At 45.7% G+C, this 13,937-nt stretch overlaps 1 protein-coding gene across 1 annotated transcript in view; it reads left to right on the plus strand.

The window, feature by feature from the left end:
* Nucleotides 1-794: 794 nt before the first annotated feature.
* The window catches only part of Add2 (adducin 2), a 95,144-nt gene continuing 82,001 nt past the window's right edge, over nucleotides 795-13,937 (plus strand). The window contains exon 1 of the mRNA XM_021164098.2: nucleotides 795-1,056. The gene's annotated coding sequence lies outside the window, so the exon portion shown is untranslated. The remainder of the gene's footprint in view (nucleotides 1,057-13,937) is intronic.

Here is a 13,937-nt window from a genome sequence, read left to right on the forward strand (position 1 = left end):
ACACATGCCCCCACCAATGTGTACACACATGTCCATTCCTGGACCACTTTGAGAGATTTGGGTACTGTGTTGGAATCCAAAGGGTTGCTGTTGGGAATGTCAGAAGAGCAGGGCTCTTCTTCAGTGGCCAGAGGTTTTTCTGGAGGCTGAATATTTTGACAGGCNTATTTCTCAGAGCTTTGGGAGTGACTAACATGGAGTTGGAGGAAACAGGATGGAGGTGTAAGGCCCCGACTGCCTGCAACATCCTGCTTTCCAAGGGCTTTGAAGAATCCTGTCCCAACCATTAGAAAAGGCCCAGTTGACAAATACATTAGATCAGGTCATTTTCCAGGAGAGAACAGGCTCGCAGAGTTATCCTCAAGGTCACAAGGCTGGGGAGTGACAGATCTGAAGATTAATCCTGATCCCTTACTCGGCCANTGGGGTCTCTCCAGGGGAGTAGGGGGTAGGGTAGAGAAGTACAAGGGGCCAGAGGAAGCAGAGGCTGTCTAGATTACAGCAGTGCGCCCCCAGCCTAGTTGAAGATGGGGTCAGAATTAGAATCAGGATCAATCTATCTGGTTTGGAGTTTAGTCATCCAGTTGTCACTAGCTAGCAACACTGAAAGTTACCTCTCAAAGGCAAGATGTCCTGAGACCCTAAATCAGAATAAAATATACCCCGAGTGTAAACTCAGAGCAGAGCGTGTCTTACTGGGGGTTCTCCNGAGGGACAGGTCCTGCCTTTGGCCCAGGCTGCTGCAGGGCGCGGGCGGGGACGCTGCAGCAAGCCGGGCTCTGGAGGGGGCGCTGCGCACTCGCCCGGCCCTTTGTCATCACGCACTGCTGGGAGCTCACACTTCTTCCAGCCTCCCGCGGGCTCTGGACTTGACTCTGACTGCAGCGCCNGCCTCTGGGACGCGGATCTAGGGCCTTTGTCCCGAGCTGCGGGATGCGCGGGAAGCGCCACGCAGCGGAATAGCTGTGAGTCCAGGAAGCGGATCCCAGAGTCGAGGAGCGCTGCCCAGCCTTGCTGGGTGAATTTGGGGATGGATGCGAGACCTCAGAGTACGAGGTAGGGCACCAAAGAAGGAACAGGGTGGGCGCCACGGCAGGCGGATCCCCGGGGTGCTGGAGCCACAGAATGACGGCGAGCTCAGCTTCAGCCTGGGAGTGGCTGCGCCCGCGCAGGAGCGGACGCCTGGGTACACCTGCGGCTCTGCGGCTCTGTCACATTGAGCTCTGGAGATGGGCCTGCGCACGGACATGGGCATTCAGGGTCTGTGATGCCTGCTACACCGAGAAGGTGTACCCTTCTCAGAGAGACGGCCGGGCCGCCGCCCTGCGGGATCCACGCGGGATGTGCGCCTGCCCAGCTAGGCGCTCTGGGGTACAGATTCATAGGATGCGCCTGCTTGGCTGAATGCAATGGGGCTGGCAGGGCAGATGCGCAGGATGGGAGATTGATACCTGGGCACCCAGGGCTTGGGTTTTTATGTTATCCCAAAGCTTTGGGGGTGGAGTAGGGGAGGCCGCTGTCCCTGAGGAGGTGCTACTAGTGAGTTCATCTTTAGCGCCCACCTTTTCTTTCTCTTGCATCTCCTCCCCTCCCCCCCTGCACCCCAGGGAGGAACAGAGAAGGCCATTCTGGGTCCGGGGTCCAGAAGGCAGGGGTCCAGCAGTTACTTGTTTTGAAATCACAACCACAGCCTGCCAGGTGTTGGGGGAAGGGAGAGGATAGCAGGGCAGGGCAGGGCAGGGCAGGGCAGGGCAGGGCAGGGCAGGGCAGGCTGCTTTAGGATGCCAGTCAGGCCTGCAACCGGCCTATTGTCTGGCTCTTCAGGCTCCTTTCCTTTCTACCCTCCATCTCCATCCTCTGCCAGAAGTGAATAGATAAACATACAGAAAGCAAGCCTCACCCACACTCTGTCAAATTCTTTAAAAAATTGTCTTTATGACACACATTGCCACCTCTCTTCATGCCCACTCCTCCTCTGGCAGTTCGGTAGGAAGAACTAAGTGCTTCAAATAAGCTTATAAATAATAGAAATCAAATCTCAGGTTTCTGTGTTGAGATTTCTGACTAATGGGTAAGAAAGGGCTAGTTCTACATCCTTCCTAGAGCAAAGGACAGGAAGAGAGTGGTTTTGACTGCATTGGGGCTGGCTGAGCCTGTCATGTGTTTAACGTGTGCCTTGAACTGTCATTGCATGGGCGGTGTTTAAAAGTTATGTTCCCCTCATGAAAAGAATACCTGGCCCAACACTTGGAATAAAGGTGCTTGAAATGAGTATGGAGGCAGAAAACAACCAAAATGTTAGACTTGCAATGCCCCTTCCTGCTAGCATGTGGATAACATGTTGGAGATTGTAGCTGGTGGTAGAGGGTAGGTCTGTTGAGTAGTTTTGCTCTCTTCAAATCGTTACTTTGCGGTGCTGGAGATGAGACCCTTGAACACACTACGCAGGTGCTGTACCATTGAGCGGCCCCCACAGTACGCCCGCCTTTTGTCCTTTGTTATGTAAAGTGGACAGGCGTTCTTAGTACCTGTGGACCAGGACCTCGCCTAGCTCCCTCTGTCCTCCCTACCTAAGGTACAAGGAGTGACCAACTCTTTACTGNGAAAGAGGCACAATACTTTTTGAAAACCCACAGGCTAGTCATTTTTTGATCCAAAATCTACAACAGTTTGGTTGNCAGCCCATGTTCTCTTTTTGTCCAGTCACCCAGTCTCATTAGACGTGAGCTTATCCCCAATACATTACCAAAACCATGTATGGGTGCTGTTAGTTCACAGGTTCTGAGCCCCGGGGTAGAACCCACTTCAAACATTACTATATTGTTGGAGACAGCAAAACTCAGCTTCTTAAAATTTTTTTTTCTTGGATAAGTTCTCGACATGTATGTATCCTAGGCTGGCCTCAAACTCACCATCCTCCTGCCTCAGTTTTCTGATTGATGGGATGTCAGGCTTGCACCACAAGGCTCAGATAAACTGCAGCTCTTTTAAAAGTGTACAGATGGTCAAGTGTGTGTGTGTGTATGTGTGTGTGTGTGTTGGCAGAGGATTTGTGTTAAGGTTTTAAATATATATGTGACATGGAAAAGTATATTTATTTAACTCCTACCTTGTTTCACAAGGGATTTGAGTCAGTTTACAAGGATTCATAAAATATAACAAGGTAACCTAGTGTAGAGAAAGGAAACAGGATAGAATTAAAGGCAGCTGAGGAACCTTCCAGAAACCTGGGGAAGGTAGCCAACCAGCCCAGATGTCTGTGTTTTATTTGTAAACATATTCGCTCATTGTTTATTCAGTGAATATTCATAAGAAGCTACTAGATGCCTGGTTTGATAAGAACTTTGGAAACAAAGAGGTATGACATAGATGGCCAAGGACTCCACCCTGTTAGCATTTCACAACAAAAGCAAGAAGCTTTTAGACACAGAGGAACCTCTCAAATGCATCATTACACGTTGTGATAAGCACTGTCCTAGAAAAACAGAACTCACCATTCATCCAGAATATAAAACAGGGCAACTTCCATAGAGAAGCAGGGGAGCAGGANGGCTCTGTACTCTGGGACAGGAAGACCCCATTCTCAGACACAGCACNTGGGACGAAGCTTTCCATTCTCTCCTTGTCAGGCACAGGGTGAGCTTGGTAGGCNTGATCTGACCTCATGATCTCCCCTGCCCCTCGTGTTCTGTGGTTATTCACATGTCNAGGGATCTGTGTAGTGTCTAAAATGAATCACTTTATCCTAGTGATGATTTTAGCTAATAATAAGAAATGTGTTCCAGGTTGTTTTGGGGCTGGGCTTTGGTTTTGTCAGAGCGGGGCACAGGCCTGATGAGTCAGAGCTCTGAGTAGAATGCACAGGGGAGAAAGAGGCTGCTCTGCACAGGGCATAGGTTGGCCAGGCTCAGAGGGTCAGCTCCCGATGACTACTGCCAAGGGTAAGGAATGAGAGTGTTAGGCCAAGTGCACCCCCCATGGACCAGCTTGGAAGCACTTGTTAGTAGCTGTGGCCGCAGTAAGAGTGTGATATAGGAGTTGTACCTGTTGATTTTCAAATAACTGGACTAGATTTCCATTACTGCAGATGGCCTGACTTCTGTTAACTGCCTTCTACTCAGGCAAGTGGGTGTGGTGGTGGAAGTAGAGCCCATCTACCTGGTGGTAGAACTTACTATCGTAAGAATTTAGGCCAGTTAATTTGCCTCGTGGTTCTCCAGAACCCTTTGATAACAACTAGAGACGAAGCGTATGATGTTGTTTTCCTAAGAATGGGAGAGATTTACACGTGGCAGTCTTGGGACACAGATTGATATTCTTTATACTAACGTGACTATTTTTGTTACTGTAAAATGAACTGGCAGCCAGTTTATGTAGGCACTCCAGGGGTGGCTTGGTAGCAGAATTTTAAATTATATCTGATTATCTTCAAGTGGCTGTGTGTTCTGGGGCTATTAGCATTGTTTTGCAGGCNTGCTGAGAGCCATGCCTGAGCTGCTGTTGCCACAGTCAAGTGCAGAAAATGACAGTGAGGTCAGAAATGACCAGAGGCATCAGTTTTCCATTGTTTTTCTTTTTTGAGACCTTTTGCAGCATTAATGCCTAGAGTCACTGTGTGGCCCAAGTTAACCTCAACCTGTCCCTCAGTCTGGGATTACAGGCTTGAGCCACCATGCCCACCTTTCCACTAAAGCAGAACAGTGCTTTAGTTCTCACGGAGGCGCTAGTACTCAAAATCCTGTCCGATGGTGTGTGAGACGACTTAAAATGGACTGTTGTACTGTTTGTTTTCTTTTGTTGAGACACAGCTCCCCTGCACAGCTTCCCAAATGCAGGGACTACAGGCATGGACCATCACACCTGGCTTGTTTTGGCATTAAAATTCTTGTTGCATATATTTAGTGTGCCCATGTGATGTATGTGTCAGTGTCATNGGTGCCAGAGTGCACANGTCTAGGACAAAAAAGAGATAGTGGGAGTCAGTTCTCTTTTTTTTCCAACACGTGGGCCCAAGGATGGACTTCAGACCGTCACACTTGTTGCTTGGTGAGTGCCCTTACCCATTGCACTGCTTCGAAAGCCCTGCTGGCATTTTAGCAACTTAAGACTTATGAGAATATATGTATACTCAAGTTTTATTTTACTGAAAGTGCCAAAATTCAACTGGGCTGTCCCTCAAGTCTGTGAGAAGTCTTGTTTCCCTTCAAGATGAATTTCTGTCCTATTGAAGCCTCCTGAACTGTGTTCCAGGGCACAGCCAGGATTGTTGAGGTATAATTCTGAATCTCTAAAAGAGATTGCAATGCTTATATTCAGCCTGTCTACTGAAGGATTAGCCTGGAGGAATTTTAAGGCTGTAGCACCAAAAATGACTGCTGTCTTCAACCACCACAGCCAAGCCCCTCACACTCAAATGGTACCCATGGAATGACAAGGCCAGTTACCCTGGGCTTGATTCTCAGGTGAACCACACGGGAATGGCATGCAGATGTCATCGAGTGCACTGCAAACAACACACAAAGCTCAGTGGTATCAATTAAAGCTAATTTACTGACACCCTCATTCTTACCTATCTCGTCTGTAAAGTCATTATTTTAGTTATGGGTGATATTGCNGTGAGTTGCTCTATTTAATGGAGTGAATCACTAGTGAGTCAAAATAGTTGCTGTGTTTGCCTCCTGAGATGCCCTTTGATTTTTGACCATACACTAGTATGTGTCTTTGTGGGGCCACTATGGTATTCCTANGCGTGCTACTNTGTGTTCTGGCGAAACAAAGGTAATTACTGCTTCCACCCTCTCATGACTTCACATTTGCTGCCCTCTAGCCCTGTCTTTCAGCTACTTGTGAAACTTGGAGTAGGTAATTGCAAGCTGTCAGTCATCCCTTATGGTGCCATGGAAACCAGAACTTCCTCCTTTTATCAATTGTGCTTGAAGTACCTGTTCCTAACCTCTTTCTAACCCTCTCCAGTCCACACATTCCAGCCTCTGAAAGTCACTATTGTGCATTCTAATTGTCTTTTTGAAGAGGCACCCAGGCCTGGGGAAGCGGCTCAGTTGACAGAGTGCTTGCCTAACATGCATGGAACCTTATGCTTGATCATCAGGTGTGGAGTGGTACATGCCTGTTATCTCAACACTGGGCAGATAAAGGCAGAAGGGTCAGTAGTTCAAGGCCACCCTCAGCTATATAGTGAGTCTGAGACTGAGGCCATTTTAGGCTACATGAGGCACTGTCTCAAAATAACAAGACAAAAGCAGAAGGAAAAAATGGAGACATCACGTGAGACTCATGAGAGAGAACAAGCAGGGCTTTCCCAAGTCTGTCTTATTTTATTCAACGTAATGCCTTTAGTTCTGTCCATTTAGCAGCAGCAGGCAGGTTGTCTGTTTTTCACAGCTGAATAATATCCCAGAGTGTGTGTGCACAGCATTTTTTTTTTTTAGCTAGTCATCTGTGGTTGGGCATCTAGGTTAGTGCCATATGTTGGCCATTGTGATATGTGGTAGATATAAATGTGAAGTGTCTTAGGAAATGAAGGATACGCCACTGCTATTTTCTTTGGATCTGAACTTAGAGCAAGATATCTGGGTCACATGGTAGAGGCACAATTTTTTAAATATAGTCATTTATTTATGTGTGTGTGTGCCTGCATGAGTTTATGTACACCACATATGTACAAGTGCCCTGGGAGACAAGAAGAGGATATTGGATTTCTGACCTGGTCCTTGGGTCAGTCAACAGAGTCTGCAAGAGAGAGAGAGAGTGGGGACTGAGGGGCAAGAGATGTGAAGAATGGAGACAAGACAGTCTGATCAAGTCTCGTTTATTTAAGGGCAACTATGGGTATATATACATTTGCTGGGGAGTGCAGCTGCAAACACTTAACCATAAGTCCAGGATGTATAGGAGAAAAGTAAGATGTTATCAGAGTGTGTTCAGCTGTGGTGGGCTTCTTGCAAAAACATCATGCTAGGAAAACAAGTTTCTCTTCAGGGTGGAAAAGTTCCACCTGTAAGTAAATAGCCCAAGATGACTGCAGAGATGATAGCCGCTTTCTGCTAAGAGTCGGCTCCCAACAGATTTCCTGGAACTGGAGTTAAGGCAGGTGTGAGCTGACTAATGTGGGTGCTGGAAACCAAACCTGGGTCCTCCACAAGACTGTCAAGTGCNATCTCTCCAGCGCCAGTTCCTCTATACAAAATATTTCAGTGTGAGGTTGGTTGCATCTGGATGCAGAACAGTGGGCTAGTGGGTCATCTTGGACAACACACACAGTGCTACCAACAAGCAGGGCTGGTACTGTGNTGTGTAGAGCACTGGATGCCAAGCCAGGGGTACTATGTTGGGCACTGGCCACCCAGCTGGGGTTTCCTGGAAGGAGGCTCTCAGGACTAAGTCTGGGACAACTCCAGGAAACATAATCTTGACCCAAAACTTGCGATTTTCATGTCTTCAGTATAGACAGAATCTTTATCCTGAGTGTCCTTGTTCTATTGTATGCTCTGCTTTGTCTTCAATTTCACTGTGTGATAATGAAACAAAGACCCTGCCTTAAATAATTATTTCCCCAGTATGGTGCTTGTTATTTTAAATTTTAGAACTTTCTTCTTCCATGTCATTTTTTGGGGGTTGTTTTTAGTTTTGTTAGCCCAGGCTGGCTTTGAGCTAGCACACTTTCCATCTTAGCCTTCTGAATGCTAAGATGACAGGGGTGAGCCACCACACCTGACTCTCCCAGGTCATTTTGATTTTTGATTTTTGTTCCATGCTTAGCAATGAACCCTGGCCTCACCCATGCTCAGTACATACACTAGCTCCATGCTTAGCAGTGAACCCTGGCCTCATCCATGCTCGGTACATACACTTGCACTTACCTGTACCTTTGCTATTGTTTATTTCAAACAACACAATTGGATTTTTTCCTAGCCAATATTAATAAACATTAATATTTATTGTACATGGCAGATTTGTTCTAAACTTTTGCTTTACATTAAAAAATTGTAGACTCACTTGCTAATTTTAAGGTCTTCTTGTTCTTGGACTCAAAGATGTTGCATCTCTGGCTATTTTGCTAACTAGTCTTATTTGAAATTTATATACATATATATATACATATATATATACATATATATAATAAAATTATATGTAATGATATATCTTTGTGTCTGTTCTTTACCAGATACTGGAAGTCTTCCTACTTTAATTTCTTTCCTGCTTCCCTCACACTCACTTAACTTCTCACTGAAGGCATTTCTTGCCTTTAAGTTAGTTCATACCTGTTTGATTTTTAATATTAAATTAATTTATTTTTTANTTATTCACTTTGTATCCTGCTCACTTCTCNCCTCCCAGTCACCCCTCCCACTAATCTGTTTGACTTTTAATGCCTATGCTTCTATTTGGATTGGGCTCCTAACTGTCCACAGGGGTTAAATTCTGAGTTATACAGGTTTCGCTGCTTGCGTTCTTTTGGATTCCCCCCCCCCCCCAGAGAATGTCATGTCTTTTTGGTTCTGGCTTGTATAAAAATTAATGTTCTTTTCACACAATACTTTTGTAATTCCTCATCAAACTCTTTTCATCTTAATACTCTACATATTATTCGTCATCTTCTCAGATTCTAGAAACTTTCAAGTTCTGGAAGATATATATTTGCTGTCTGCATTAAAAACGAAAGAAACAACTCAGGGTGGGGAGATAGGTTGATGGAAAAAGCACTTCCCACATAAACATGAGAGTTGGAGTTCAGATCCTGAGAACCCGAGGAAATGCCAGATGGGTGTGACCCACCTGCAAATCCAGACCNGGGAAAGGGATTGAAAGCACAAGCTGGCCAGTTAGGTTACCTGCNTCAGAGAACTCTGGTTTCAGCTGGAAGACCAGGCCTCAGTTAACAAGGTGGAGAGCCATGGAAAAAGATTCCCAAATTAGCCTTGTGCACACATACCTGCACACATGTGTGTCCACACACTTGAAAACACTCACATACACCACATACTCACATGCAAAAGGAAAAACAAGCCACTGCTAGAAAGCCCGGGAAATTGTTAGCTCTTTTCCCCATGCAATGACTAAGTGGCTGATTGTTTTTGCATTGCACACACTAGGCAAACATTCTACCACTGCTATAGCCCTAGTTCTTCAGTGATGTTTATTTAGTCTACAAAAGATTTAAAAATCGGAAAACGTGGGAGCTGGAGAGCNGGACTTAGTAGTTGAGAGTTTATACTGCTCTTGCAGAAGATCCNAGTTCAGTTCCCAGCACCTACATAAGGTGATTGCCATCCTCAGGGAATCTGACGCCCTCTGCTGGCCTCCAAGGACATGGTTCATACATGCACAGACACACACTCATACACTTAATTATAAAATAAGAATAAACTTCAGACAAAAGAAAACACAGGAAAAAACATGGACTAAGGTACAACTTAATGGAGTCCTAAAATAAATGCCTGATTGACCACTGTGCAGATCATCAGCAACAAAGGGCCATGAGCCCTGTGTAGGGATCCCATCTCCTTCTGCCCAGAGGTAGCCACTCCCCGAATTTATAGGAATACTTACTTGATTTCATTGGGATTCTCAGTCAGAGCAGGTCAAACTTGCTGCTCGTAAGCTTTCATGGTTGCACCATTTTGTCTTCCTGAACTGGGGTACCTATGACATCACTGGGATGGCTCCTTCCTATATTGTGGCATGAGGTTATCAGTCTCTGGTCCTTGGGCATGCTAGGCAAGTGTTTTCATCCTGAGATGTTTCTCCAGTTCCATGGTTTTTGTGGATGGTACATGTGTGTGTTCAATCATACCAAGGCCAGGAGTCAACCTGAGCTGCTGTTGTGCATCAGCTTCTCATCTTGTCTTTTGAGACAGGATGTGTTACTGGCCTGGTGCTCACCAAGTAGGCTACGCTAACTGGCCAGTGAGGCTCAGGGGTCATCTTCCTGTCTCTGGCTCCTGAGTGCAGGGATTACAAACATGTTCCGCTACACCCAGCTTTCATATGGGTTCTAGGGGTTCAATACAAGTTCTGCTGCTTACATGGGACAGGGGATGGGTCTAGATGAGTACTATAGCAATCTACAGGTTCAGTGCTCTGTGTGGCATGGACAGAGGGTCAAGGGGGAGGGGAGAAGTCAATGAAACTCTTCAAGCTCTTTGGAGTGGAGAGGTGGACCCAGGTTTTGATAATCAGAGTTACAACATGCTGGGTTGTAACCTAGTAGCTGTGAGCAAGGTCAGTGATGATCACTTCAGCTGGGGAAGCCGAAAAGAGCAGTATTCATTAACAAATGATGCTTGGTGCAGGAGTAAATGTGGCTGACATGCTGGGTCTGACACGGGCCTTTGTCCCATAAGCTTCATGCTTCCCACCACATTTAGAACCCCAAAGAAAATCTCATGTAATAACCAGGGTGGTCTTAACCTGGGCCCAGCCTGGAAATGGCTAGAAAATCTTACCACGCTAGGTAGCAAATCCCTGTGGCTTTTCTCAATGGCAGCTCTGAGGACTAGCTCTGTGACACCCTTCACCCCATCTCTTGTGCTCACGGAGGCCAGTCATCTTGGGCCTTGCATGAAGAGGAAACAGTTCAACTGAGAAGAGGGGACATGCTGCAGCCTGGACAGAGAGATGATAGAGAGGGTTCCTTCCTCTTCCATGGTCTCTGGTCCACAAGGAAGACCCAGCTCCCAGAAGTGACTCTATGTCTAGCTCCCAAGAAACCTAGCTAGACTCTAGTTTCTATGCCAACAAGATTGCCTCCATCACTCTCAGCATGCTGGCTGAGGTCTCTTGGGTCTTGTTGAATCATGCTGCTCTTAGCTGAAGCATGAGACACTTGGGATATTTTCCCCACAGCCTCACCCCCAACTCCAGCTCAGCCTCCCTAGGTCCACAATTGATCTTTTGAAACAGAAATGCAATCTCTTCATTCCGATGTCCAGGGTGTATACCTGACTGCCTTCCTCCACCTCCACACCCCACCTCCACCTTTCCCCAGTTCTGCTCTCTCCCTAACAGCCCCTCCCTCACTTTGTGTCTAGCAAGTTCTCTTAGAGAGTCAGTGAAATAGACAAACTTCTGGCAAGGCTAATTAAGACAAAGAGGTGCAAATTCAGAATGCTGGAGGCAGCATATGGAACAATAGGGAAAAGATTTAAAATAGCAGGCAAATTATCTAATCCTCTCTGTTCCAGCTCTTGACAAAATGGACAATTTTCACACACAAAAAAATGTGAGCTACCAATATTGACTTAAGAAATAGAATGTGGTGTTCCTGGATGGGAGGAACCCTGCTGCAAAGATGTCAGCCCCCACAGTTCCTGCCATGCTTCCTGGTAACCCGAAGGGATGGGAATTTGTTCCTATTTTTACATCCCTTTGGCAATTTTCTGTGGTGCTCAGAAAGGGGGAGTTAAATGCCTATGCTCAATTGTGAATCTTTTTATTGATGGGATAAAATCCATTTGAATGTCACCAATAAATTGTTTCTCTTGAAGGACAGAATTCTTAAGCACTGAGGTGTATGGAGACTTCATGAAGATAATTTCATTTAACCGTGGGCGTGTTTTTCCACTTGTTATTTTATGAGTGTAATTTTCAGCACTCTTTATTCAGCATGGGGCCCCCAGAAAGAACTGGATTTTGATTTGAAGAATCTACAGGGGCCTGGGNGTATAGGCAGAGGATTCTGTATCCTACCACAGAGAGGCTTGCATGTCCCTGCTCTTGCTGCTCGCGTTCACAGAGGCCAGGAAATGGAAGCAGCCCAGATGTCCATCAACAGAGGAGTGGAGAGTGAAGTGTGGTGAATACATACAGTGGTGTGTTACTCAGCAGTGAAGCGAGATGAATGTGCAGGACAATGGATGGATCTGAAAAGTATAAAATAAGCAAGATGGCCCAAACTCAGGAAGGCAAAAGTGTTTCCCTCATCTGTGGGTCCCAGCCTTTAATGTCCACATGTATATATGGAAACAATTCTGAATGGAAGTAACGTCTAAAAACCCAGAAAGGAGATCAAGAGCGATGAGGAAGAATGGGACAGGGCAGTGGGACACATGGACCATGAAAGAGGAAGAGTGTGTGTGTGTGTGTGTCTGTGTGTGTGTGTGTGTATATACAAGTGGGACACAGTAGCAGGGGGTAGAAGAGGTGGGGAAGGAGACCCACAAAAGCACTTGGCTCAACAATATCACATGGTGTCTATAATCTTGTATGATTATTTAGAAAAAATTAAAAACATTTTAAATATCTGAAGCTGGGGATGGTAGCACATGCATTTAATCCCAGAACTCAGAAGGCAGATGCCAGTAGCTCTCTGTGAGTTCAAGGACAACCTGGTCTACATAGCTAGTTCTAGACCAGTAAGAGCTACACAGTGAAACTGTGTCAAAAAAAAAAAAAAAAAAAAAAGGAAAGGAAAAGGACACTACAGGGAAAGGCTCCAGGACCCTCCATGTGGCTGGGCTTTCGTCCACACTGTGTCCTGTACCCTTTATTTAGAATCTTCTCTCCTGGCAGCACATTTCTCCTCTTTCTCTTTGCTCTTTCCAACACCCTCACATGTGCTAAATCAGCTGCATCTGTTGCCATAGCTACGCTACACAGCAGCGCCTTAACCCTTCCATGCCAGGTTTGCTTTCTGTTACTTTAAAAGTAGACATTTTCTCCCTTTTTCACCTGTCCTCTCTCCGTCAGGCTGGCCTCAAACTCCCAATCCTTCTACCTCCTGAGGACTGGGATTACAGGCATACCTTACTATACCTGACACGTCATGCATACACAAGTGAGACAGGAGTGATGGNGTTGTAATATGGATCCGCTGTCCCTGCTCACCCCAGGTCCTTAAGGAAACTGTTAGATGTGTTTTTAAGTCTGCTGTTAGTATCTTAAAACAATCTATATATACTTCTACTTTTGAACTGCCCTCTTTACACAGTTACATAGTGGCTCTTGGCCATGGATGTCCAGAGTGAAATTTTTAATCTGTGTCTCTCCTCAGATCCATAATGCTACAAACAAGTCCTTAGGATATTTTCTTAACTAGTTACTGATGGGGGAGGGCCCAGACCCTTGGGTTGGTAGTCCTGGAGTCTATAAATCCAATGTGAGCAATCCAGTAAGCAGCCCTCTTCCATGGTCTCTGCATCAGCTCCTGCCTCCAGGTTCCTGCTCTGCTTGGGTTCCTGCCCTGACTTCCTTCAGTGATGGCTACAAAATGGAAGTGTAACCCTTTCCTCCCCAACTTGCTTTTGGTCATGGTGTTTTATCACAATAGTAACCCCAAGTAGGACAGCATATTAAAACTGCTTTGTAATTTTATAACACTCTCGTCAGAGACATCTAAAGTGTTATTTATTTTTTATTTATTTATTTATTTATTTATTTATTTATTTATTTATTTATTTTATTAATGGCAATAAACCTGGATAGAATGTAGGGAAGGGGGAACCTGCCCTCACTGCTGGTTGGGAGTGCAAACTAGAGTAGCCATTAGTAAAACCTCAAAAACTGAAAAATAGAAGTACCATAAGACCCAGCTATACCCACCTGAGGTGTCAACTCGGGGACTCTGTATCCTAGCACAGGACACTTGCTCATCAATGGTCAACTTTATTCTATTTGAAGTAGCTAGGAAATGGAAGCAGCCTAGCTGTCCAGCTGTTGATAAATGGATACTGAAAATGTGGTACATAGACCCAGCTCTAAGGAAAATGGCATCATGAAACTTTCAAGAAAATGAATGGCTCTGACAGCGTTCTTTTAATGGAGATGTCACAGACTCAGACAAGGATCACATGCTTTCTCTCATATGCAGATCCTACCTTTCACGTTTGTGTGCACGTGAGAGTGTGCAGACTATGATGCTGGACAGGAGAATGGGAGAGGGAAGCTTGAGGTGTCGAAGAGGAATGGATGGACAAGGA

This window comes from Mus caroli, chromosome 6, assembly GCF_900094665.2.
Source record: "Mus caroli chromosome 6, CAROLI_EIJ_v1.1, whole genome shotgun sequence".
Lineage (NCBI taxonomy): Eukaryota > Metazoa > Chordata > Mammalia > Rodentia > Muridae > Mus > Mus caroli.